A 27,762-nucleotide genomic window follows, 5' to 3' on the forward strand; every position below is an offset into this window, starting at 1 on the left:
CCAAACCTCCTTAAAGACTAAGACCCTATCCCGTTCCTCCTCTCCCTTCCCTGAAAGGCCTTGAAAAGAACGAGAGTTTCATACATGAGCTTTGATACATTCCAAAATTTCAGTGTATGTTTGAAATTCAAATACACATGAGATGTTACTTCTCAGTTGTTCTCAACTCTCCCAAACAAAGCCTTTCCCCTGAGGTGACATGTGAGGTTGTGGGTCTCCCTGCCAGGGCCGGGAAGGCTGTCCTTCCAGGAAAGGCTGCTCAGACGCTGGGAACGGACCAACCCCGCGCACAAGAATGAACAGAATGTCGGGAGAGGAAGTGGTGGCTGTGAGTCAGCATGAGTCATCTTGTTCCAATGAGAATGAAGACTGAGGTGTGCGCCTCTCTCTCTCCTTCTCTCTCTCTCTCTCTTTTTTTTTTTTTTGTCTCAGTCGTGTGGACATCATTGGGAATAAGTGACTGTATGGTCCTTACGTTTTAAGTTTCACACTGGAAGTTCAGGAAGGCTGTGCTTGAGCCGGCGTCTGCCTCTTGACGGTCACAGCACCCTTCCTGGGGAGGTGGAAGCATCAGCTCCTCTGTGGTGAGTATGCTTTTGTCATTTTTATGATCATTTCTGCAGTTTGCCTCAGAGTCTCCGCTGTGTCAAAGTTGTTGTGCTTGAAATGGACACTGTGTTTCGTTCAGACTTTGAGGAGCCACCATTTGGGAGAAGTGGCTCCCTCTGTCCCCTCCCTCATAGCTACTGCATTTCTGCCTGATTGTCTGGGGAAGTTTCTGGGCTGGTGATTGTCAGTATGTCGTCTCGGAAGAGATGGTGATGACTGCCTGGAGAAGAAGCTGTTAGAGACCCCTGTGTGGAGCCACAGTCAGCTCCGAGGCAGAGGTGGGGATCTGTGCTAACCCACGGGTGCTGAGGGGAAGCTTCCGCCTCTCAGAGCTGCAGGAAACAGCCTCGGAGCAGTTTCTGGCCGCATGGTGTCAGCTGCCCAGTTTTAGTGCAAGAAACACAATAGAGAGGGAGAATTTTGGCTTTCCTCTCAAAAGGCGTATGAATGAGTCCAGGAATTTACTGTATGGCTTTCCTTTCACTTAACACTGAGTGTTACAAACTGGTCGAATCAGAAAGAAAAAATGCTGGGGACTGGGCAGGGGGTGAGGTTGGGGCAACTGAGTCATGGAGGCCTGAGGTGGCCTCAACATGTATTTTTCAAGCTGTCACCATTCTGATCAGGCTTAGCTTCACTGTTAAGTAAAATACAGGAAATATATATTTTTTAAAACATCATTCTACTTACTGTAAATGAAACGGTTACAATGTCAAGACCTTATGATAAACATTTTTCGAATTTGCTTTAGAAGCTGCACATCAGTGAGCAGAGTATGACAGAGAGCTTTTTCAGTACAGTCATTTGAGTGCGTGGGCGTCCTAGGTTAGTAATGAGTCAGCACCCAATTTCTAAAATTGGTGGAGCTAAGAGAACGTTTGATCACCCCCCCAGCACAACACACTGGCTGGTCGCCCCCTTTAGGACGAATTGGCTGTTTGGTCTTTGGTTAAAATCCACTTCAGACACCTCCCCTGTTTGGGGGGCCCCTCCTAGCATTAGTCACCGCTCCTCTGTCACACTGAGAGGCCCTTTGGCTAAGGGGTCCCCATGCGAGGACCAGATCCTTTGGCTGATAGTGATATATTTTAGGTTGTACCTCGATGGGCCTGGATGAGTACACAGTTTGTTAAAAAATGCAGACTTTATGACGGGCTGGTGTGGCTCAGAGCTAAAGCGGCTGCTGGTGCCCTGTGACGTCACACCTGCTGAGATCCCACGTGCAGAAGCACTCCCAGCTTGAGCTTCCAGCGGGCATTCTGCATGTGCACGTAGGGTGGGGAGATTGTCGCCTCGCAGTGAGAGAACAGGATTCCCTCGTACCTGCTCTTCTGATTTACAAAGGGAGAGAAATGTTAAGAAAATTCCAAATAAAATAGCTGGGGTTACAGGCAGGCAGCTCAAGGGACAAATGCCATCCTGTTGGAATGCAGCCCCCCATTGAGTTCGGTTGTGCCTGCCCAGGGTCAGGGCTTCGTGCTTGGATGACTGTGGGTGGGGACCCCGATCCGGCTGCTCGCCTCTAGAAGCCTCGGGGTTCCAGCCCCAGGCCCGCCTGCCTCGGGGGGATGCATGGAGGACTGAGATGGGTGTCTGCCAAGTGCTTACTAGGTACACACACAAGGACCCCAGCAACGCCAGCTCGACCAGCTTCCACTCAGACCTGGCCTCTGCAGGCCTTGGGCTCACAGCCCCTGACTTAGCACCATGACTTTTCAGGCAGGACCCCGCCACCCCAATGTAGCTAGCAGTGCCGACTTGGGGCCTCAGTGAGGCAGAGCCCATGGGGTTCCAAGGTCGGGGAGCAGCTGGGCACCTCTGTCTGTCTCTCTCACTCTCACTCTCTCACTGAGTCGTCCTCGAAAGCACCTAGAGAAAGGTCATCTTCATGGAGAGAAGGGCCGTGAGAGGCTGACACCTGCGCTGGTGCCTCAGTTCTTCCCACGCATGCACTTCCTCTTGGCCCAATTCGGAGAATCCTGGCTGTTGAGTGTGTGTTGATCCTGGGGGGATCAACGTGTGTCGTCACAGGGATCAACGTGTGTCGTCACATTCTCCTGGATAAGTGCTGCTGGGCGGTGGCTTGAGCTGGCTGATTTTATCCTGAACGTTGAGTATCTTCTTTCATGTAGAATCTGGGCACTCACCCTTCCTTACCCAGGAGAAAGAAGCCCGGTGTGAACTGATATTATCACTTTGTAATCAGGAGGAAGAGTCGAGAAATAAGGCCGTGGGCATGTTGGGAAAGAGAACATTTCTTGATGTGACCTGCTGCTTTGTTATTTTTCCAACTACTGAGAGTTGCTGATTCTGACTGGATGCAGCAGTGAGGGAAGAGGGAAACATTCTATGTCAGAAGCTGATCACATACTTAACAGGACATCGACGCAAAAAAGAAAACACCGACAGTTTGATGACATTTGGGAGTGGTCACCCTGCTGTCAGGTGCCCTCAGCCTGAGGGCAAGTTATTAGCTTCCTTTTGTCCCACCTTCCTTGTGATGAAATTTGAATGGTAATAGTACCTGCCTCGTGTGTTCTTGTGAAGATCCGTGGTGACTGATTAGCACCTGAGTTACGGGCGGCTCAATAACTGTTAACGACACAGTCACTAACTCAGAAGTATAACCTACACCTGTGTATCTCTCCTTGGGCTCTGCCCCGCCAGCATCCATAGGAATTGGCTCTTATGCCCTTGACATGAGAGCCCTTCCATGTCATCAGTTCCATGGCGTGTTCTGTCTTCACAAGATAGTTACTGATTAGGTAAACGGGAAATGCTTCTTTGCTTTCTCCAGGAAAACCTGGGGTTCTAGATGTCAGGGTCATCATCACTACAGCCATCTTCATCATATTGCCATCACTGCCATCACCGCCATCACTGCCATCACTATCATCACCATCATCATTGTTGTCGGCAATATCTTCACAGTAAAAACAGCTCCCATCTTATTTAGCCCAACCACATTGTAGTAACTTTCTGTGATTACCTCTATCCCCAACACACACACACACACACACACACACACACACACACACCCTGGACAAGAGGAAGGAAGGATGGCCGGTTACTTGACTCACTTGAGCTCCAGGATTCCCAGGCAGGTGTATCAGGGAGAGCATATTCTTCAAAGATGCACTGGTTGGGGGAGCCCCTTCCTTCTAGCAGGAAAAGAGCGTCAGGAAAAGCAAGGGACCAGGAAGGTAATCCAGTAGTCTGAGGCCACAGGCCAGAAGAGCCAAGGCCACTAGCCTCAGACTTGCCCCTAGGGTGGAAGCAGCTGGATTCTGTATTCATACTTCCTGCTTAAGCCAGCTACAGTCAACTTCTGATTACTTGAAAATCATCACAGTGTAAGGAGCTGACTCATACTGAAAAATATTAAGTAAGATATACTTAAAACTAAAACCAGGGTGCTCATAACATGGCCCTTTCTTGACTATTCTGAAGGTAATTGAAGATTCTGCAGTGCCTCGGAGCCAAACTGGCACACTCATTCAGCCCAGCCGCCCTTCCTGGGGTTGCCCGGGCAAAGGAAGGTGCCCAGTGCTTTCTGTCTTCTTTCGGAGAGGTTAGGCTTGGAGAGCTGAGCCTTTACTGTACTGTTGGTCAGTTGTGACTGGTGCTCATTTGTGGGGGGTTTTCCCTGTGCCACAATCCAGAGGACTCTCTCTGCCCACAGCGCCGTGGGCGGGCGGGCGGGCTACCCACAGGTGCAGGAGGGTTCCGGTTATACCACAGGGCTCAGGAAAGGGGAAGTCCACACAGATCCGGAGGAAGCTGGGTGCCAGGAGGGAGGAGCAGGCCGGAGGCCTGGCTGGTCTCAGAGGATTCCTCTGATTTCACAAAGTGGGTTTTATTGCATCTTGTATAATTGGAAGCACTAGTGGTGATGGCAGATCTCATCCGTTGTGGTTTTCCTGCTTACCTTTGTCTTTCGGGGTCGATTGCCCTGCAAGCAAGGGCTTCTGCTACAGGACTTCTAGCTCTTCCCTTCACCCTGCCCTTTCAAATGTTCATTATACTTAAGATAGTGGAATTTTTAATGAGGGAGGAAGGTCTCATTTTAGCTGTTCTCATTGGACAAGTTATTTACAGAGTATGAGAGGGATGCAGACATATTCAGCTAGATATAAAGAAAAACTGCACAAAATAGCAGTGGCTCCAACGACTGCCAGGCTTACTTTCTTTCAGATAGAAAAAGACAGGAAGTAGGCTGTCCAGAGTGAGGGTCACCGGGCAGCCCATTCATCCATCTCCCTGCTCTGCTCTCTTAGCACTGGCTTCCTTCCTCAAAGATGTCCTCTGGTTTCAAGAAGGCTGCTGGAGCTGCAGCCATCACCACTACATTCCAGTGGGAGGTGCGGGGGCCAAAGGTTAAGTCTCTTAGATGTCAGGCTCCTTTAAGGAGCTTTCCTAGAATCCCCAACTAACCCTTTCAGCCTTCATCTTTCCTTGGCTATCTGATCTTTAAAAAGCCTGGGAAATAGAGTTTTTAACTGGGCACGTTGCTGGGACTTGTTGACAACACAGGAAGCAGAGGAGAATGGACAGAGGATGGGCCACCATCCACGACAGAGTGCTCCTGAAGAAAAGTAGATTCTCAGTCCTGTGAATGGCTCCTCTGTGATCATGGTCCACTCTGTGGAAGAACCGCGTTGCTCTCACCAGAAGTGTCAGGAGGGGTAGGGTACAGAGCCTGTGGCTTCAAGGGTTTTGAACAACTTGGAGGAGCGGAGGGCATTCAAAGGGACAGAAAGCACTGTTTGCTTTTTGTCATACCCAAATAGCATTTCTTTTCATTCATGTCTGGCACAAATATGTATTATGTATCCAATAAAGTAATGATAATCTGAACACTGTTTTGTTTACTGAATGCTTACTTGGTGCCCGGCTCTGCTCTGGTGCTTTGCAGCTATGACTTATTTGGCCCTCACAGGATTGTGTGCGGTACTTAGCATTTTCACCCCCATCATCCAGACACCGAGGGGTTCAGGGAGGCCTCAAGGGTGACACGGTTAGTAAGCGGAGGAGCTCGGCTTGGAGCCCAGGGGCATGGTTCTTTGACCTATGCATGTGGAGGTGGACCAACACACAAGGCCTCTCCTATTTATGTTTTTCTGATGAAACAGACAGAAGTCCAGTACCATCAGGCCATTGTAAGTGCTCCAGGAGACAGGCACCCTTGCGGCACCTCCCACCTCGAGGGACCACATTGCAGAATCGAGTCCATGCTGAGCACGCGCCCCAGAAAATACACTGGGAATCTCAGCATGTCTGGGCTCATGACTCACCCTGGCCGCCGCCAGCAGTTTCAGAACACTGCGCTCAAGTCAAAACCACACCCTTCCAGTCCCAGGCAAAGCCAGGAAACCTGGCTTCCATGGCAAGGTGATGGTCCAGGAAAGGGCAGAGTGGCTGAAGAGAAGAGGCGTGGCTCCAAGGAGCAGGGTTTATTCACATCATTCAACCTGATCAAAGGCCAGAGAAGGTGAAACCGTACAACCTGTGCTCCACACCACCCCGTTACCCGGTGACATAATCAGGGGCACGAGGCTGCATGAGGACAGGATGGATGGCTCCTCCATCTTCCTCCTGCAGCCCCGTGATGGATCAGGTGGCCAGTGGGTAGGTGGGGATTCCAGGGAAGCTCCTTAGAGGAGCCTGACATCTAAGAGGCTTAACCTTCTGCCCCCCACTGCCCTCCTTCCTCCTGTGTGAGATGCAGAGGTGATGACTGGAGTTCCAGCAGCCGTCTTGAAACCATAAAACAACTTGGAAGAAGGAAGCCAGTGCTAAGGATGGCAAAGAAGGCAGATGGTCACAGGACGTTGGCAGGCCAGGCACTTTGCCTCCTGGAGATTGATGGTTTTTGGAGTGGATTTACCTACATGATGTGGATGGCGGTGGGAGAAATCACTGCTGAAATTTAACCTGTAGGTCAACTAGGAGGCTGCATTGGGATGTCGGGGTCTGTTCTGTGTGGAGCTGCCTTTCATGTGCCTGCTCTAAGGGAAAATGACCCAGGGCTGCATAGTGGGTCCATGGGCCCAGGTGCTTTTGCCTTCGTTTCCCCTTCCTTATGGAGAAACCTATTATGACTGTCTTGGTATAAAGATGAATGTCATCCAGAAACTGGTTTCATCATTATATATTCATTTTCATCATGTTCAGGGTTTTCTTCTAATTATAAAATGAACTAAAACACTTTATTTTTAAGAGTATTGTGGACCCCAGGTGTTGTCCCCTCTGTGCCCAACGCAGAGGTCAGCCTGGGGAGGGTGAGAGCAATCATGGAAAGGCTTTGTCACAGAAACATAGGCTGGTCCCTGCAGGGGTGGCCTCACAACGGTGGGCCCAGGGTTTTGCTCCTGGCCGTGACCCTAGGCATAGTGCCATTTGCACTAGTTCTGTTAACTATGAATTGTGGGGAAGCCGCGGGAAAGCGTGATGAGGCCACCACTCAGTGCTGCACTCAGTCAGCTCCCTGCCTGTGACAAGTTGCTCCGTGGCTGCTGGCCTCAGTTTCCTAATATGTGAAATAGAAACACAGAAGAAATTACCACAGAGGGTTGTTTTGAGGATGGAGGGAATTACTGCATGAAAAGTTCTTAGAAAAGTGTCACACATCATGGGTATTCAATAGTATCACCTGCTGTCGTGGAATGGATGCCTTTTTGCTGTTTACTACTGATCTGAGGAGCCCAGATCTCCACCCCCAGAATGGTCCATGTGCTCCGAATGTGGCCTCTCAGGAATTGGCCTCACAGTCCTGCCTCCATGGTTCATTTCATCTACGCCAGGGGCAGCATTTGCTATAGATCCCTGAACAGCTGGGCAAAGAGGTTCACTCATTCATTCATTCATTCATTTGTCAACAGACCTATGGAGGCAGCTAGCTGATAAGTACATGTACTTGTGAGAAGGGTGTGGGCCGTGCAGGAGAGGGGCCGCTCACGTCTGGGGTGGGCTCTGAGGTCCCTCTGAGGAGAAGACATTTGAGTGGAGATCTGAGAGGACTAGGTTTCCGCATTTGCTTTGTTTTCCCCGGATGCATAGGGCAGCTAGAGTGGAGTCCTGGCTCCCCTTTGCTAGCTGTGTGGCCACGAGCAATTCAGCGAGCCTCTGACCCTCTGTATGGCGTGGTGAGGTGACCCGCGATGGCCGGTGCCCAACAGCCCAACTCGTCGTCATCGTTGTTAGGATGACATACATCACTTTGCACTGGGAATTCTCTGGGTTGGAAGGCACTGCCTGCACAGTGATCCCCCTCCGTGAGCCCTGAGGGGCCACCGAATCTATGCTTCAGCCCCTCTCTCCCTCCAGAGTCAGCCCTGCCCAGCCCTGCAATACCCACTGGCATGTGCACATTTTGGACCTAGCTCTGCCCCCTGAAGCCACTGAGTGACAGCCATGACCATAGTTACGGCTTTAATTCAGCACATTCAGTAGCACTCATTGAGCAGTTATTCTGTCCCCAAACTGCTGAATTACAATACAAGTCCACGCCACAGCCCTTCCAAGTGTGGATGTCACCTCGCCCGTGTAAGCTCTCCCTTCTCCCCACGCGTGGCTCCTGAACGTGCACCATGCAGCGAGGTGTCCATCAACCGTGACCCATGCTGCCTTCTCTGGCACAAACGGCAGATTTCTCTTCGCGTGAGTACGGCGACCCCCTGGTACTGGACACTAGGCGGAGGTGTTAGCCAACACGCCACACTGTACTTGCAGTTGACCGACCTCCCTGCCTCTTTGTGTGGGGACGTGTGCAAACCCACAGGTCCCTCATTTTGCATTTAAGGGGCTGACTTTTTTGCTGGCTTTTGATTTTGTGAACCCTAAGTAGCACTGCACGTTATCCTGTTTTTTCTGCTAGACTTCACCTCTAGATGTTCGAGCAGAGCATGTGAAGTGTCACAGTGTCTGCAAATCAGAGAGGTACCCTTTTCCGCCTTAACCAGAAGATCTGTGGGTCAGGGGAGATAAGAGCAGACACCTGTGGCCCTCCACTGGGGTTGTCTCCAAGGTTGCCAGCACTGAGCTTCTGGGGACAGCTCACCTCGCTGTGCAGGTTTCAGTGATGTGCGTGTGAGGAGAGTGAGACCTTCCATACACCCAGGGGAGTGCTGTGACCCCCTAGACAACTGCGGCAGGCACCGATGACTCAGACGCAGTCAGACGCCCAATGGGAGGCCCCCTTCTCTGCCCACTTATCCCTCATCCTTCAGTGCCCAGCGTGTCTGGGGAGGCTGGCGAGCCCTGGGCAGCTGGTAATGAGGTACCTTAAACAACAGAGTGTGTGAAGGCTCTTTTGTCCACCAGTGATGTTTTAGTTGTGTATACACAGTCACATCCTCGAGTTGGTGGGTCGAGTGCATTTGATTCACCTCAGATATGCCTTTCAAGCTGGTGTGCTGAGCGGCGCCTGACAGATGAGTGGCTGTCCCTGTGTGGCGGTCCCTTTGAAGTCCCTGGGAGTGCCTGCGGAGGGCAGAGGTGAGGCGCAGAATGAGCACAGACTGCCACCCAGCCGCACAAGAGGTGACTGCAAACCAGGACGCTCCGTCACTGCTCCGTGTTCAGAGTGGGTGTTGCCTGCTCTGTGCACCAGCTGAGTCCATCACAGGGGCACTTGGACAGGACAGAAATGGTCACTCTAGAGGGGCCCATGGCTGCCTCCACCACTCCCTCCCATGCTTACATGGCCCCACTTTTCAGAGGAAGCAGAGACTGAGGTCACATAGCCAACAACTGGGTGAGCCAGAGATCCAGACCAGGCCCACAGCCACAGCCGGCAAGTCTGGGACAGCTGTCTTCACGCAGCAGCAACCCAAGGTCTGTGGGGCTTTTCACACCTAACCTCCGAGTACCCAGCGGTGAGGGGCCAGCCTGGAGGCAGAGCAGCTGCAGCTCCTTTCCAGGCCAGGCAACCAGGAGCCTCCCTGAGAGGCACTTCCCAGGAGAAGCATTTTAACAGCACGGGATTCCAGCTGAATGCAACGGCACATCTTCAGCCACCTTTCATCTGACTCTTTCTAGCATAGACATTGACACCGATGGGTAGGAAAGCAAACGCCTGTGTTTATTCAGAAGGCAGCTTACCTCAGAATGAGTCTGGGGGAGAGACAGGCCGAGGAAATGACAAAGAAAGTGAGTGGGAGCCCAGACTTTGTGAGTCATCATTTAGGCCTCAGCGGTATGGGGTGAATTGCGTCTCCCCCAAATGTATAGGTTGAAGTCCTACCCCTGCCAATAACTCAAAATGAGACCTTATTTGGAAATAGTGTCATTATAGATGAAAGTAGCTAAGATGGGGTCCTGCTGGAGTAGGGTGGCCCCTATTTCAATACGACTGGGGTCCTTACAAGAAGGGGACCTTTGGACACAGTCACACACAGGGAAACACCATGTGAGGACTGGGTGACACTGCCACAGCCAAGGAACCTCCAGAAGGAGGCAGGAGGCTGGGGCAGACTGCCCTTGTGCCTTCAGGGGGAGCGTGGCCCCTGATCTCAGCCTTCCCACCTTGAGAACAGGAGAGAATGGGTTTCTGTGGTTTGAGGCCCTGTGTGGTGCTTGCTCACAGAGACTCCGGGAGATGGATACAGTGACACCTTCCCGATGCTGCAGGAGGCCCCCCAGCTCCAGCTCAGAACAAACTGCCAGCTCAGGGGACGTCTGCTGACTATGGACGAGTGAGTAACCAGCACGCAGGAAATCATCTTTTGGTTAAGCAAACAGTGTCCTCACTTTAACTTTCCCTGAACTGCAAAAACACAGAGATTCAAAAATGGAATTTGGTCTTTACATTTGCTTGGAAAAAAAAAAAAAGGAAAGGAAAGACCTGCCTTGTCTTCGTCCATGGTGGAGTCCTGCTCTGTGTGTGTCCTGTGCCCGCCTGCGGGGCTCACCCCCGGGGCGGTGACTGAGCCTCGGCCTCCTCCGGAGGGGAGCAGGCGGACCTCACACTGTCACCCGCATTGTCACCTTGCTGCCCCTTTCTCTCCTTCCCGTGTTCACTCCGCTTTACAGTGACAGAGCCAGGCCCGGAGGTCACATCTTCTGTGGGGACTTTTCCCCGAGTTTCCTAGTTACTGGTGACTGTGAGCCTAATGCAGCACGGGGTCTACCAGCAGTTCAGAAAAACAGGAACCATCAATTCACGAGAACTTAAAGAAAAGGGGACTTGAAAGAACTGAGAACTTGCCACATTATAGTGAAAGAATGTCAGGTTTGGGAAATGACAAAAATGAACAATTTTTACCTCAAAAACCCAGTGGAGTCGGTTACACAAGACATAACCACACACAAACACAGGCATTTCTTATAACACAGGGGCAGTTACAGTCAAGAAGCAGCTTTCAGAGCATTTCAAGGAAAGTTATTTTAGTAATGAGGGTCGCCTTCAGCAATGAGTCTGTGTCAAGAGATCGAAACCAGACTTCAAAGGCAGAGCACGGGGCGCAGACTCAGCACAGAGGCCGCACGGGTGGGGCCCACGTGCTCAGCCTTGGCAAGCGTGGGCCCCCCCCCCCCCCCCCCCCCGGGGCCGGAACGGAGCGAGGCTGGGCACGGCGTGTGTGCTGCACTGGGGACTTGTCCACCTCTGTTTGGGAACCTCGGGTTGCCACAGCTTTTAAATGTTTAAATAACTTCTTTATTATAAAATTCAGGGCAGCATTTGAAGCGAGGCAGAAGGCCATTAAAACACTGTGAGGAGTGTGGATAGCTTGTTCCCTGGAGGTAGTACCTGAAGAAGCCATCAGCGTTCCGGGTGGAAGGTGTCCTGTGGGTGGAGGTCTGGGGGAAGCCCCAGGACAGCGCGGGCTCTGCTGGGCCCCCGCGGGCCATCCTGACACGGGGCGGGGGGGGGGGGACTTTAGCAGAGAGGGCTCTGAAGAAAATGATGCCTGTACTCCTAACCTAGCACATCTGCTGTTCCCTCAGGGTTGTTTCCTTCCAGGCCTTTCCCTCTGTGTATATTTAAGAATGCTTAAGTGACACAATGCCACTTCTTCAGAATCTGGAGCAGTGCAGTTCATTGGCATCCTTTGCTCATCTTCTTTATGGTCACCTACCTTTGCAGTCACGCACAGCTGTCTCTCTTCAGGAGAGCTCTGCCTTTAGGGTGTGTTTAAAATTTGCCCTCCTGCTGAAGAGCTTCATGGCATAACTGATGAAACTGCAGCTGTCACTGAAAAAAAACAATGTAAACGATTAAACACAGCTTCCAGAATATTGATTTCGAAAACAAATACATAAACTAGCACACTGATCCAGGGCGGGTGTGTGTGGCCTGCTAATGATTCTTTTATAAATTTCCTGCTTATTCTTTGTCCTTTCTCTCCTTTCTCTCTTGCTCTCTCCCTTTCCCTCCCTCCCCCTCTCTCTCCCTTTCTTTTTTCCTTCCTTCCTTCCTTCCTTCCTTCCTTCCTTCCTTCCTTCCTTCCTTCCTTCCTTCTTTTTTCTTCTTCTTTTTTTGGTTGTGGTTCTATAAGAGCTCTTCTAATATTCTGGGTTTTAAATCTTTGATAGAAATGCAGCAAATATTTTCTCCCAGTCTGTTGCTTGATTTTTACTTTTACTGTGTCTTATTTTATAGAAATATTTCATTTTTATATAGTCTGATCTGTTATTATTATCCTGATACTCAGGTTTTGGCTTGCCTACCCCACCCTAGATTATATAAATATCCGCACATACTTTTTCTCCTGCTGTTTTATAATTTTATTTTTGAGGTTTAGGATACCAAATCCATAGTGATTTATTTTTGTCTATGATTTGAAGTGGGGCGGGTGTGTGCGTGTGTGTGTGTGTGTGTGTGTGTGTGTGTGTGTGTGTGTGTCTAATTTTTCTCTAAATGGACAGCAATTTTTCCTGGCACCATTCATTAAGCAGTCCACCTTTTCCTGCTAAAAATACATTTAAAGCTTTTAAGTTTTATTTGGAGGAGTTGGAAGAGGTGAAATACATTTGGGTTGAATCTGTAGCACAGTCTTCAAGAAGGAGATCCCACCAGAGCATGGACATGGCATCAAACCAGTTGGTGAGAGGGCCCAGTTTGTCAGCTGAGGGCTCTGCAGGCTGGAAACTGGGCAGGGCCCCCAGAAGGAGCCTGAGCTCCCCTGTTAGGGAAGGCGTTCCAGGGTGCTGGGGATTCTGTCTTGTCACTGGAGACACCACGTAGTTTCCAGCGCTGTCCTTCCTGGGTCTGTGGCAGATGTGGCTGGGCCAGCTCCACGGTGGCTGGGCCAGCTCCACGGTGTCTGAGCTGGCCCAGTGCTCAGGCCTGTGTCAGAAGGCGCGTGTGTGCTCTAACAGTGGGCTGCTGCTGGGTTGAAATTCCTAACAGCTTCTGAGTGAGGGCCCATGTGTCCGTGACCTGCAGCTTGGTGGCAGCCCAGCACGTTCCCTGGGTGTCCAGACATTGCCTGCAGTCCCCGAGTACAGTGCTCCCCAGGTGGCAGCATCCCCGGGAGATAAAATGTTGGTGTATTTTGTGACTTGTCCCCTACTGCTTTATGATTCATAAAATATGACTTCAAGCAGCTTAGAGAAGTGAAGGGGCCAGGAGAGAATTTGCGGTGAAATCCTGTCCCATTAAAGGCCTCTAGCCATGTGACTTGCTGTGCTTGGCAGGTTCTCTGTACCAGAAGGATCTGCAGAGAGAGTGGGCCGCCAGCAGGAGGCCTGGGTGCACTACTGAACTGATGCTTAGATACACTGTGGTCCTACAAGGTCCCCAGAACTGAGCCGGGCCCCGAAGGGCTAGAGAGAGACCTCTGTACCCCAGTCTAAAATGCGCTCCACCGGGGGGGCTGCTGCACGAGCTTTCCAGTTCATCCCCCATCCCTGGGGCCCTTGGGAGTGGGGCAGTGGCATGTTTTGGGTCCTTCTGTCACCGCCCTACCATGTTCCGCCCCTTTCTGGTCCTCCCTATGCAGGTGGCATCATGTGGCCTTGGCATTCAGGGACCGGAGAGGACCAGTCAGAGGGGATGCACCATGTAGGGGAAACGCTGTCCAGTTATCAGGGAAGCACTGGGGACAGGATCCCAACCCAGCAGCTCCTGGACTCACAGCTGTCGGGTGAGCTCTGCTTCTGGATGTCACAGAACAGGTTCCAGCCATGGGCCCTTGCTGCAGGGTCCCTGGATGCTGGTAGCTCAGCCAACACGATGGCTTATAAAATGGAACACCCAGAGTATGCAGCTGCAGGGGCCTTTCTGCCGGTGTGCTCGGGCCCCTGTGGGTCAGTAGTTCATAATGTATCAGTGTCCACAGGACCGCGCTGGAGGGGAGGTGTACCAAGTGCTACGTGCTACGCCCCAAATAGTCTCCAGTCAGACATAGGATGGGAGCACCCAGGGCGAGCCAAGAGAATTTTTTTTTTTTTGACTGCAGGACTTCTCAGAGCCTTTGGCTATGCTTTGTAAATATTTGAAATGGCATGAAGTAGGCAGTCTCTGCTAAAGTAGATGGTGGTGGACACTTCTCCCCCTCCCACCCTTTTCTTGGAGAATTTCATGGAACCAGAGTTCCAAAAAGTTCGATTTGGGACAAAATATGTGAAAGTTATAGATTAGAAGGAATGTGTGAGTCCGAGGTGAAAGGTAAGTGATATTTGGATGGAAATTTAGAAATGGGAAGAGACCCCACATGGAAGAAATGGCCTCGTCAGAGGCAGAGCCCTGTGGCACGTGGTGTGTCCTGGCTGGCGGGGGTGGGGTTGTTAGAGCCTCGACAGGCAGCCCCTTCATTTGCAGGGAGCACGTGTGTGTGTGTGTGTCTTGTCTGTGTTCGTCTCTATGTGTCTGTGTGCATGTATGTGTCTGTATGTCTATGTTTCTGTGTGTATCTGTGAGCGTGTCTCTCTGTGTGCTTCTTACAGGTTTCAAGCAGAGGATAGCATGATGAATTGCACCTTTAGAAAATCAGCTTTGTGGGGGTAGTTGAAGTAAAAACGTGCGGACACTCGTGCCCTCTCGTGCCCTCAGCATCACGGACGCCTGGTGTGGCCGGGAAGGGCCAGGCCATGGTGGGTGGGGCAGTGGAATAGACACACAAGAGCCACGAGCAGGATAGAAGTGGTGACGTGGAGAAATGGCTCAGCTGTGAGACTGTGGGCCGCCGATGTCACCACTGACATTCTGAGAACAGAGAACACATGGTGACACCTGACCAGTCTGTACAGATGTCAGAAGGGTGACTGTGAGGACAGGCACAGAGTGGAAGCCGTTTCTGTGGCCTCAGCATTAAGGATGTTACAGGGTCCCCCTCTTTCCTCAGGTGTGTATGGCTGAGCAGAGCGGCTGGCTCCTTTGGCCAGTTGTCCACGTGGAAGCCATTTTGTGGTCACCAGAAGCGGGGCACAGGCCGGCCCACCCACTGTGACGGACAGCTCAGTCCCAGACATGGTCAGGTGACATGCAGTTAGTGAGGCCTATCCCATTGGAGCTGGCTTTTTAAAACAAGTGCGTCTCTTGCCACTTGGAACCAGCGAAGCCCAGTGTGTGCTTGTCCTGGAAGCTCACAGCTTTGCACACTTAAGTTGTTAATACAGAGCCAAGGTGATAATTCAAACAAGCCCTGTGGTTTGGAAGTCCCAGGGTTTCGGGCCTGATGCTCATGCTTGAGACAGAAAGCATCTGAGGAGTAAGGCTTCTTAGCTGCAGCTCATGTTCGGGTCTCACACAGGCCTGCGGTGATGTAAATGTGCCCCTCACAGCAAAGCCTCAAGGACGTGCTCTTCTGCCAGGGCTGATACTGCTCAGACCCCAGCCAACACTCCCTTTGGGGACTGCGCTTGGAAGCACACTGAGCCAACCTCACTGCCTCCATGACCCAGCCAGGCCCCCACCCGCTCATGCCACCTGACAGTCGCTAAAGCTTCTCACCCACAATCTGTCACTCTATTAAACATCCATAAAAGGCGCCATGGGCCTGAAAAGCTTTTCCAAAAGAAGAGCTTGAAAACTGAACCTTAAGCAGCATAAACGGCGACTTGAACGCCATAGGGCTTGTGTGAATGATGCACGGGGCCCTTTTTTAACAAGTTCTGTGCCCAAGGCTGTGACTCCATGACCAGCCGGCTTGTGAGCACGGATCCCGCTGGTTCCGAATAGCAAGAGGACTCCCTTGTTTTACAGACCCAGATCCATCTGGAATGTTCTAGACTGACCGCATAGTACAGCAATAGTGTGGCTCCAAACTTCCCGCCTGGGGTCTCTTTTGTGACGCTCAGGGCTTTTTTTCATCATCACAGATTTGTCACAGGGTTGCATGGATTCAACGGCTTCTCCATGCAGCTGTGCCTGGCTAGCTCTGGGGGTGTGCATCTGTGCTTGTGCTTCTGGGCTGTCATGAAGTCTTGGCTCTGTACCATTTCCCTTATTCTTTAGGATCCGCTGGAAGGACATTACTAAGCTTTGTGAAATCAGAGTTGGCGTGTGGGCCGAGACCATGTGGATTGAGGGTCCTCTGAGCACCTGCCAGCTGGCGCTGCTTTTGTTGTATATGATGGCCCGGGAGATAGAAAACCCAGACGCCTTGCAACTGATTGTAACCATGTAGAAAAACGAAAGTGGTTTTGGAATGTGCATTGATTTGCTGGGGCCGTTGTAACAAAATGCCACAGCCAGGGTGGCTGAAACAACAGAAGGCATTTGCTCACAGGTCTGGGGGCTGGCAGCCCAGGACCAGGGTGCTGGTAGGTGTGAGTCCTTCGGAGACCTCTCTCTTTGGCTTGCTGACAGTGCCTGCGCGCCGTGTCCTCAGACGGTCACCTCTCGGTCATGTTATGTGTCCCAATGTCCTCTTCTTGTAGGGACACTGATCACTTTGCATGAGGGCCCCCCATATGACCTCATTTTACTTTATTACATTTTTACAGCCCCCATCTACAAACGCAGTCCTATTCTGCGGCCCTGCATGTTAGGACTACAGCATAAATCTTCAGGGAACACAATTCAGCCCACAGCAATTCGTTGGCAGTGAAGCATTTACAAGATTCCCTTTCGTGTATTTTTGTCACCAGTGGATGGATTATGCAGCAAGAGGCCAGGTGACGTGCTTATCCAGTTGGCATCATCGTGCTCAAATGTAGGGATGAAACTTGCTCACCTTCGCCTTCGTCGTTGCCGGCTTCCCAGCTGTAAATCTGGAAGCTATAAAGTCAGAATTTTGCTAGCAGCAGTGTCACATCCCTTTCTGGTTTCTAACAGTACACATTCATCTCTACAGATGTGGATCCCAGCCAAGTGTGAGTAGGTGAGATGACTCGTGCTTGTGGGAGCCCAGGAGCCCCTGGTTTATTCCCATAATAAGAGGCCGCATCGCCTGCTGAACGACCAGACCTATCTGGTCGCTCTGACAGAAGCAGCGCTCGGGGTCAGTTTCAGCTGCCCTTGCTGGGACCTCCTGAAGCTCTGGACTCAGCTTCACTGTCACAGGCAGCGCTTCCTGTTCCCGAGGCAGCTCAGGTTTCCAGCGGGCCCACCCCCACCAGCCTCTCCCACGCAGCTTTCAGGTTCAAGTTGTGTGTCCTCGTCCTCCAAAGGCTTAGCTCTGTTTGGTGGTGCTCTTGGCTTGTTCTGCCCCAGATTGATGGTTTTCATGGGTTTTACTTTGCAGTTCTTGCTGTTAGTTTCTCCTGTATGTCCTACCCACACAGGGAGGAATCGAGCTGAGGGCTCTCGGAATGAAGTTCAGTCTCTCCCAGACTTTCCTTCTGTCTGAGGCTCAGAACAAGCACTTAGCCCGTCCTTGGGCAGCGCCGGCTCTTTATCCCTGGGGCCCACCGGGTAGGACGGGGATCCCCGGCCCACCACGTAGCAGCCACTCCACGTCAGTGTGCTTCCCTCAGATGCAGCGTCCCTCTGTGGGGTGGAGGTGAATGGTGACACCTGTCTCAGAGGCCGTTGCTGAAGTTAAATGTAAAACTGTATAGAGTTTGGTGCCAAGTAGGTGCATGGGAAATGTCAGTACATCATTCTTTTGCTCACTGGGCACCTCACCAAGCCATTGTCCCTTCCCTAGACTCCCCTCCAGGGTTAGACAGGACCCAGCAACCATCTTGTACACCCCCTCTCTACCTCTGCCCTCTGGTCTGAGATGTCCCTTCCAGGGACCAGACGCCAGGCATCTCCTAATGGCTACAAAGTCTGCTTTTCATTGAACCAGCCTGTTTATTGGAAATTTGCTGCCTTCTGACCCATGTCCTGACACTTGGTGCAGAACAGTTCACGCTGCCTGTTCTCATGTCCCCCCAAGACAGTCCCAGCCCCAAAGTTCCCTTGACTGCCTTGCACCTCACAAACACATCCCCTCACTCCCCCAGAATAGCCTCAGCTGCTCCTTCCTTCTAAAACTGTGGGTCTTAGAAAGAAACCAGAGGCTTCAGGTGAGTCTGGGCAGCCCAGTGCAGACAGGCCCCCACCACCCCCCTTGCAGGACCCTACCTGGCCCCTTGGGGCCCTTTGCTTACCTGGTGGCCACATTATACTTTCGTTAGCACTGCATTGATTATTAATGAAGTCCTGTGAGATTTTTTTTTTCCTCTTTAATTTCTGCTACAAAAGACAAGTCTCCTGTACGCTATACTTATGGAGCTAGGGTTTCTTTGCACCCAAAGGTATATAACCTAATACTAGCCTTATTCAACTCTGTTTTGGAATACTTAAGCCACAATCCGGTCCCATCAAAGGCTTCGGGTACTGTCTGTGAGTCAATGTGGGCACTCTCCCCCAGGGGATGGGTCGTCAGTAGGTCTGGTAGACACAGCCTGTGGTGTTGTCATGTCACTGGAAAGGGGTGGACAGGACAGGGCCAAGGATGGAGACCTGGAGCATAACTGGAGGAAGGCGGCTCCCCAGGCCACACCGTTAGAATGCTTGGGTCAGACAGCCGCAAAATTAAGCTTGTTAGTGGACATACTTCTCCATCTTGACTTCTAGGATTTCCTTGCTGGGTGATTTGCTGAAGTCTCGGTGCACTGCTGCCCCTATTTCCTTGATCTACCCAGCTCGAGACCGTGCCACAAGAAAATGAGACAAGCTGGATGTGACCAGTCTTACTAACGCACTGGCTCCTGGGCCTCGTCCACTCATTTTCTTGGGTCTTATAAAGCATCACTTTGGGCATTTTGGAATCTTCTCAAGGGCAAGCAAAAGGTTCAGGGTTTATGGAGTCACCTTCTTGCCCTTGGTAGCCACAAGAATAGCCATGTCTTGTGAACACGTGAGAAGCCCAGCATGGCGTCTCTGAGGGCCCAGCTGGCTGCAGGTCACCGGGGTGGGAGGTGGGGCCCAGCTGTCATCATCTACCCCCCCCCCATCCTGGGACTCAGTTACCTCACCTGCTGTTTATCATCCTTGTAATGGTTACCTTTGTGGTCAAGCTGGGTTTGGCTGAGTCACAGCATCTGGATGTCTGGCCAAACACTGGTCTACGTTTCTCTGAAGGTATTTTTTAGACGAGGCTAAGATCTGAATCTGCAGACACTGAGGGAAGCAGGGTGGGCATCCCCCAACAGATGAAGTCCCGACTAGAAAAAGACGCAGGTCCCTCACAGGAGGGGGCATTCTGCTGACAGACGGCCTTCCACCTGCAACTCCTCCCTGGGTCTCAGGCCTGCCAGCCTGCCCGGCAATTCCGTGAGGTAAACCTGTCTTCTTCTGCTTCTTTCTCTCCCCACATGCACATCCCACATTCTCTGACGACTTCAGAGCCCTGCCCGGTCTGACCGTCGTTTCGACAGAGGACAGGTAGCATAGCAGTGCGTAAGCTGCTCTTCCTCCCACAAGCCAAGCTCTTTGTTCAGTAGTTAGAGGCATATCTTCCTGGGAGTGCAAACCCATCGCAAACATGGACCAGCAGACGCCACTTAACGTGCAGTTAGACGCCACCCTATGGCTACGGGTGTCTCTGGGGGGTCTCCTATTCTTGAGACCCACCAGTCCCCTCGCCGTCCAGCCCCAGGGACTCAGATGAGAAGATGCTCACCGAACGTTTAGCGCGAGCCTGGCTCAGGAAGGGCAGCCCAGCCCAGACGCAGGCCTCCCCGGCCCCTGGGCTGGCTGCTTGTCCCTTCCCTCCCCATCCCTGTGGCTTTTTGCAGTTGTCCACAGCGTTCTCTCCTGTCCAGCACACACATGCGGAGTGTAATGGCCCAGCCCTTCTGAAGTTACGCCCGGCCATGAGACTTCCCTGGGACGTGCAGAGTGAGTGAGAAGCAGGTCTTGGCTGGGGTGAGCTGCTGAGCTGTGGGACGTGGGAGGGGTCCCACAGCACAAGCCCGCCTGGCCTGACGAGACCCCTTCATCTTGAGCTCTGAAGTAGTGTAGCACCCACCACCGTCGGATGAGCAGTGTGTACAGATACCATTTATTTATGTGGGAGCAATCGCACGCAGGTGTGTTTATACCTGCACGGAAATACACTTATGCACCTAAACACTTATTTGAGGGGACATTTACTGAATGCTCCAGTGTAACTTTCTATTACCAATGGGAATTTGGGACAGGTGGTGAAATCACCTCATCTACTCATGGGGACTGTAAGTGGGAAATAGCCACAGGAGCGGGGCCAGGTGCCCATGCGCATGGAGAGCTAAGAGGACACTGACCGCAGGCCCTCCGCAACCTCACCTCTTCCCACCTCCCCCAGCGCAGGGCTGCGCAGCACCTGCCTGACTCACCCCTGAGTCTCTCCATAAACTCTATCCCAGTCAGGGCCTCCCTTTTTTCTGAGATGGCTGGCAGCTCAACTTCCTTTGGTTTGATCTGTCCAAAGGAAGAGAGTTTTATCTCTTCCTCCTCCTGCAAACCTACCACGGTCACCCTGGCACCTTCAGAACCTACCTGGGCATCTCAAACAACTCAGTTTCATTTCTTATGTCTTCAGTGGTTCTTTTTTTCTGGAAGTCATTCTGAAATATCTTTTGAATCGCAAAAAACGAACTCCCACCTATTTGATCTTTCTCTGTTGGATCGGAAGCAGGAATGTCCGTGAGAATCAGAGTCGTTTCCGAAGTACAGCGAGCTGCCCCAGAGGACCCTGCCCTCACGGATTGATGGGAGGCCCTGCAAAGGTGTTTCCACGGGGGAGAAGCTTGTTGGCCAGGCCCAGGGGAAGGAGCTCTCTGGACCTCAGAAACTTACTCACAACAGCGGGTCCCAGGGATGGCCCCGGTATCCAGCAAACACTCATTCACTCTCGCTTTGGGGGATTCTGGGAGAACTGACAGTCCCGTAAGTTTGACCACCAATGTGCAATGTTTTGTAATGTACATGTGAAGACCACTGATGTCCCTGCTGGGATGCAGGGGCCTCGTCCCATTCTGGAGCCCACAGCTATGGAGGGGCAATCTCCAAGCTCCTCAGGAAAGAGGGAAGGTCCCCACTCTGCAGGGATCCCCGAGTCCCACGGTCCACCCAAGGGTTCCCTGCAGGCCAGGACACTAGAGAGACCTGAACCAAGATTCACTATCCCCAGACATCAGCTACTTTTGTTGGCAGAGCTGTTGGAACACGCGGTTCTGGTGTGTGAAAATCATGAGATCCCTCATGTCACAGCCCAGGACTAACCAAATGTGTCCCTGCAGACCAGGGAGGGCTGACAGCCACAGCCCACCTGTGCATGGCGGGAATGGAATACAGTCTTGAGTAAATGGCATTCAGAAGTTGGGCAGAATTTTTGTCCCCCAAATACATGACCATGCACAGGGGTCAGAAACAAATGCCTTGAGTTCTGTTTTTTTTCAGAATCTTGGCGACTTACCCAGCCTCTCCAATGCCTTGGCTTCTCTCCTACAGTGGGGACAGAGCACATCTGCTTCTGAGCCTAACGCATGGGTGGCGCTCAGGCCAGTGTGGATGGCCAGGGCATGTCGGCTGTGCAGCTACCAGTGTCCTCCGCCTGGCCTCACGCCGTGACCTTCACAGACGCAGATGCTGTCTCCGGCCTCCAAGTGTGCTGAGAGCCCCTCTGAGGAGGCATGGGCTTCATCTGTCACCTGTGAAGGCAGGAGGGCACCACTCTCAGGGCGAGTCAGGAGCAGCTTTAGTTGAGTGACAAGTCACTAGAGGATTTCTTACGACTTGGGGCTTTCCCAGAGGCGTCTGTACTTCAGTAGTTTTTTTCTTATCAAAGTTCCCCACCTGCAGTTTAGTTCATAATTATTTTAAGAGCTTCTTATAAATGAAGTAGGTTTCCTTTGCACTCAGGATAATTCAGTCATCAGTCACTTCATTGCAGCTGTGAGCATCACGCGAACCCTGCAAACGCACCTCGAAAATGAAAGCGAGTATTAGTGGGACCAAGGAAGAAGGTCTCTGATGGGAGTAGAAGTAAGGATTCTGCAAACGTCCTCCTGTATCTCTGTGGAGGGAAACCCTTGTCATCTTTTAGGAAAGCAGTCAGAGTCATTCACCCAGACTGAGTCTCATAACTGAAGTGGTAACAATTACAGCTTAAAGAATTATTCTGATCTAAAGCTCATACAAAAATATCCCGAAACAATTCACTTAACATGAGAGGAAAGGAAGACACACCCCTTTGTGGCCCCCTCCAACTTGTACTAACACAGTTTCTGGTTGGGTTTTTTTCTCTGAGTGGATATTACCCCAAGTCACTTAAATTGCAAATGAATCACACGTAATGTAGATACAAATGACTGCACTTTCCCATTTCTAGAATGTGACTTGAATGAGAACCAGACATTTGTTTTCCCCAGGAGAGCCCCGAACGGGAAGTGCCGGAGGCTCTGTCCACCTGGGTGGGGCCTGTCTCCCCTTGGACCCCCGAAGGCGCCAGACACCCCCCAGCTGTCTCCTGCCATCCATTTGTATAATTCCTGACGGGTTGCTAGAGGCTCCATTTCTTTTAGAAGTTTGGTGTTAGTCTGAGGCTTTACTCCTGACATTGCTACTATTCATCACTTTATATTCCGATCGCCCTTCTGAAAGGAGAATCTTGTTTCAAAGTTGCACCTGGGCATTTTACAGAAAATATGGTGCCAATGCTTCGTTCGCCTGGTGTGCACCTTAAGTTCAGAGTGAAGAGTGAGTGTGTGAGGTGGGGGTGTGGGTGTGGGCAAGGAAAACAATTTGCATAACGGTGAAACTGAAACCCCGGCCTGTGGGTGGGGCCTGCTTTCCTAACGTCAGTGCTGTCGCCCACGGCGGCCCCCACTGACATGTGGTGCCTCACCGCCCACGGGGCAGGGGCAAGGCCAGGCCGAGGGGTGGGGGCAAAGTATGAGCCAGAATCACCCCTGGCGCTTAGGCCTGTGGGCTCCCTAGCCTCACTCACCTGGGAAAAAACTCACAGCATCCTTTTCTCCTGATGCCCCTTTGAGCCTGGCTCTGTGGGGTCTCATCTTGTGTGCCAGGGGAAATCAGAAAAGTGGGCTCTTATCGTGTGTAAAGAGCTGCTTCTTCTTTTTCCTGAGAATCAGCTCTGAGTCAGCCTGAGAGCCCCAGAGCCTGACACAGAGGGCCAGCATGGCTCATGGCTCACAGTTACTCAGACGGCCCAGGCCCGGGGGTCATGGAAGAAGCCCGGGGACCGGCAGCTTCCCTGCTGGATCTGGCCCCCCTGAGGTCTGCAAGGCAATGCTAGTTGGTAGGAATCTGACAGTTGTATGTCACGTGTGGCTAGCTGAAGTCTCAAAGCAGCAAGGTGATTTGGGGGATAATACCACGATGGTTCTGATACAGGACTGATTTGCTCGAAGGACCAGATTTTCCACGTAAAACAGATGTTCTCCTGTAGACCTGAGAGAGCCTTCACAGCCATGACTCTTTCTGCTGTGTCTCAGCCAGCAGCTGGCCATCTCCTCGCTCCCTGCTGGCAGACAGCGGGGTGCTCTGGGAGCTGCCCCCACTGCAAAGCCCTTGGACCCAGGACATTCTTGGGGACTGTGAACCACACCTGCACGTCAGCCATTGCAAGTAACTAAATAATGACTCTGGAATTATGGATTCTATGATATAGGAGCCCTTTTAATGCGAATAATATAAATTGTTTTACATGTAGTTTTTAAATTAGCAGATAATACAAATATAACTACTATCAGAATGTGTGTGTATGATGGCGACGCAGGCTCAGAAGATGAGCGTCACAGCTCTGAGACTGGCCTTGTCACGGGGCGGGAGGGCCGTGAGGAGGTGGCAGGGGGCTGCCAGGAAGGGCGCTCGCTCGCGCGCTGGCTCTCTGGGACCTGTCAGTGATCAGTTTGGAGCACTGGTATGTGGGCCCAGGGTGAACATGAAGGCCCTGCTCTTCATTCTGCCACATGAGTGTTGCTTCCACCATCCACGTCTTGTTTAAAAGTATTTACTGTATGGAACATTGAATAGAAGGCAATTTACACAAGTGCAATTCTATTAGGTATTTATGGGCTGTTTGCACTGAGAACCTCTGCATGAGGCCAAAAGACAGGAGCATGGGGGCTTCACTCAAAATTTTCAGCTGGTCTGTGTTACTTTTCTTGTTACATTTTGGAAGAAGGAGGGAAAACTAGTTTTAAAACTAGAATTGGGTTATTACATGTGTTTATTTCCACAAACATCATCTGGATGATTATTATGACCCAGGCACCATGCCACCCTTGTCCTTGGGAAGTTCACAGTCTGGAAGGGCAGACAGTTGTGAAGGAAAACATGATATTAACACTTCTGCTTCCTGAGGGCCAAATGTGTGCCAGGCTCTGGCCCAGTTCATCATGTGGGTGATCTGACCTCATTTTACCCTCACACAATCCATGAGTGAGGTCTTATTATGATCCCTATTTTACAAACGAGGAAAAAGAGGCACAGAGAGGGTAAGTAACTTGTCCAAGGTCACACAGCAGGTGGATGCAGGGCCTGGATTTGAAGCCAGACTATGGGATCCCAGAGTGCATGTGTCTCTAAGCCACACAGTGAACAAAGCATATGGGAGCACAGAGAAGAACTCGGAGGGCTGTGTCTGCGATGTCCGAGGGGCTTCAGAGTGGAGCTGATGTTTAGCTCAGCCAGGAAGGGCCCTTTGTTCACACCTAAGGAAACACTATGTTTTAAAGGACCCTGGTTATTTTTCACCTTCTCGCTCTCACTCCAGTGTTGTGTGGTCAAGGTTGGTGAGGGTGTCATTCCCACCCCACATAGGAACACGCCACTTCTCATACACGAGATTCAGGGCACACAGTGAGTAAAATCAGTACATATGAAGAACACTTCATCAGGATATACTGACGGGAGTTCACTGACTGGTACTAGAAAGCCTCCCAGTAAGTCATGAAACGTACATTTCGGGACTCACCCGAAAGATGTGGGGAAGCCAGACGCCCTCACGCCCTTTGGGTGCTTTGAATTAGAAAACTAAGGATTGGCTTGGCGCCTATGGTGCCCAGCTGCACACTAGGTCCCATGGCACCTTCTTGTGCTTGTCGTGCGCTGGGTTGTCACACTCCAAATTCATATGTTGATGTCCTCACCTCAGTACAGTCGTGCCCTCTTATTCATGGGGGACATGTTCTAAGACCCCCAGTAGATGCCTGACACCACGGACAGTTCTGAACGTTGTACATACTGTGATTTTTCTTACACACACATACTTTTTCACTTTAAGGAAGCGAATTCTGGGTTCTCTTTGGCGTATCCGACAGGCCAGCGTCACTACTGTTGTGCTTTGGGGCCATCATTAAGGAAAATAAGGGTGCCTCTAATCCAGGCACTGAGATACCAGGACAGTTAATAAGTGACTAATGGGTAGGTAGCACCTGCAGCATGGATATGGGGACACAGGGATGATTCACGTTCTGGGCGGGAGGGACAGGAACATCTTGCGGTTTCATCACACTACTCAGAATGGTGTACAATTTAAAACGTATGAGTTGTTTATTTCTGGAACTTTCCATTTAATATTTTTGGACCTTGGTTGACCATGGGTAACTGAAACCACAGAAAGCAAAACCATGGATAGAGGGGACTACTGTACCTCAGAATGTGACTGTATTGGGTTGGAGACAGGGTCTTTAAGAGGGAATTAAATTAAAATGAGGTCATTCGGGTGCATGCTAATCCAATATGACTGGTGTCCTTACAGGAAGAGGAGATTAGGGTACAGCCACCCAGAGGGACGCCATGTGGGGACACAGAGAGAAGGCGGCCGTGGATAAGCCAAGAGAGAGGCTCAGAAGAAACTGAGCTTGCCTATACCTTGGTCTCAGACTTGTGAGACTCCAGAACTGTGAGAAAATAAATTTCTGTTGTTTAAGCCCCCCAGTGCGTGGCACTCTGTTATGGCAGCCCGAGCCACTGAATACGAGTGTCCAGTATTTTTGTAGAGTAAAAGCACGGATAGATGGATGGGAGGAAGAGAGTGTTGCATAGCTACGGGAGGAGCAAACCATATGGGGTTTCTTTCAACCTGGGTAGAGAATTTAAATTCAGTGTTGGGGCAGTAAGGAGCACTGGAGGTTCCTGAGCAGGGGGGCTCCCCCGCCAGAGCAGCACTGTGGGGACCCTGGCATGGTCAGCTCTGGAGCTCCAAGCCAGTGGGAGGACCAGGGGCTGGTGGGTAACTGATGGGCATGGTGAGATGAGGGGTTCCCTCCTTCCCTTATGTCAGTGTTCTGTCCTGGGGGGCAGAGGAGGACCTCTGATGGGCCAGGAGATTGGGATTTTACCTGGAGACAAGCCCATGAGGGACTGATCTGATTGGACAGAGAGCAGCTCCCTCATCTGTAAAATGAGAGTGGACAAGCTGGTCTCTAAGGAATTCAGAATCCACACCCATAGAGTTCCACAGGGCAGGTGAGATTTTAGGGGGACCTGGTGTGTCCCAGAGCCAGGCAGAGGCTTTCAGCCAGGGCGTGCAGCACCCCAGATACCTCCCTAAAAAGTAAAGAGAGACTGAATTGGGGCTCCTATGATCAGAATGCATTCATAGACCAAAGAAGCTGTGAAGAGTGAGGCCCACGGGCAGCGGTGGGGGCGGTGGGGGCAGCCTCTAGGTGGGGGCGCTCTGGCCTGACTGGGCCACTGAAGTCAGTGTCACTAGCTTTCCTTGGCTTTTCAGCCACTGCCGATGGGAGGTTAGATAGGGTCGGGTGGGCTGGTGTCAGATTAAATCCTACGTTCCGTTTCACGGCCCTTTGTACTTGTACTCAGGGCTGCACAGTGAAGACTGAATGAAACACCAGGAGAGAGCAAATGTCAAGGCCCAGCAGATGCCCGTAGAATTAGGACTGTTCTGTGTAGCTAATCAAATCTCATGCTATTGAGAAAATTTTTAAAAATGTGCTTTGATCAAAGTTAAATTCCTATTTCTTGTTATTTCAAAGTTTAGAATGCGTGAGCACCTTTTGAAAGCCCTGGTTATGCTGAGCTATTCTAAACCTCAGTGAGAAAACATTATTGCTAAGAAACCTATCAGCATTACTTGTTATAAAATGAAAACCAATAGTCTTTATATGTTGAGTTTGTCAAGCATTATCTTCCATCCTACTTGATCAGATTCCACAGCAAAGAATATTGAGCCTAAAACAGCAGAGGGAACTGGTGCTTTGTAAAATAGCTGGATGAGAAATAGCATTGAAAATAGAAGTCTAATGATGGTATCGTGTAGTCCGTTGTCATTCCTTAGCCTTCTCTGTTCCAATAAACCATGTCATCGGCTTTCTATCATTTCCTGTATTTTTCACTTCCACTTTAATTTTCTTTATAATCATTGTACAAATGCGAAGCGTCCCTGAAAGCCTGCTTCCCCTCTGGGTGAAGGGTCGGTCTCTCATCATGCTGAGGAGCCGATGCACTAACAGAACCTGGGTTTTACTGAACCCTCTGGTGCACAGTTCCATGTCTTTAGTTAAGTGGGACGGCTGTGGAATAACACTGGGTACATTATGAAAGACCTGGACTTTGCGGGCCCTCCTGTTTAGGGGTGGGTAGTATATAATTGCAGTATATGGTATATAATTGCCTTTCTGATTCAACTAAGAGTCTTTCAGTTAAAAGTGACAGAAAACCCAACTCAGAGTGGTTTAAGTAAAATCCAGACCTTGCCATCATCTCACATAAGTAAGCCATCGCGGAAAGGGGTTGGCATAGATACTGCTCAAATGAAGTCAAGACATTTCAGTCTTACTCTGCTCCTCATGGCTCACTTG

General features: G+C 51.1%; 1 long non-coding RNA gene across 1 annotated transcript in view; it reads left to right on the forward strand.

Moving 5' to 3' along the window:
- Positions 1 to 377: 377 nt before the first annotated feature.
- Positions 378 to 27,762, forward strand: part of LOC117019317 (uncharacterized) — a 52,434-nt gene continuing 25,049 nt past the window's right edge. Inside the window, exon 1 of the long non-coding RNA XR_004422475.1 lies at positions 378 to 584. This is a non-coding gene — a long non-coding RNA (uncharacterized LOC117019317). The remainder of the gene's footprint in view (positions 585 to 27,762) is intronic.

The sequence above is a fragment of the Rhinolophus ferrumequinum genome (genome assembly GCF_004115265.2).
Source record: "Rhinolophus ferrumequinum isolate MPI-CBG mRhiFer1 chromosome 13 unlocalized genomic scaffold, mRhiFer1_v1.p Super_scaffold_3, whole genome shotgun sequence".
NCBI classification, from domain to species: domain Eukaryota; kingdom Metazoa; phylum Chordata; class Mammalia; order Chiroptera; family Rhinolophidae; genus Rhinolophus; species Rhinolophus ferrumequinum.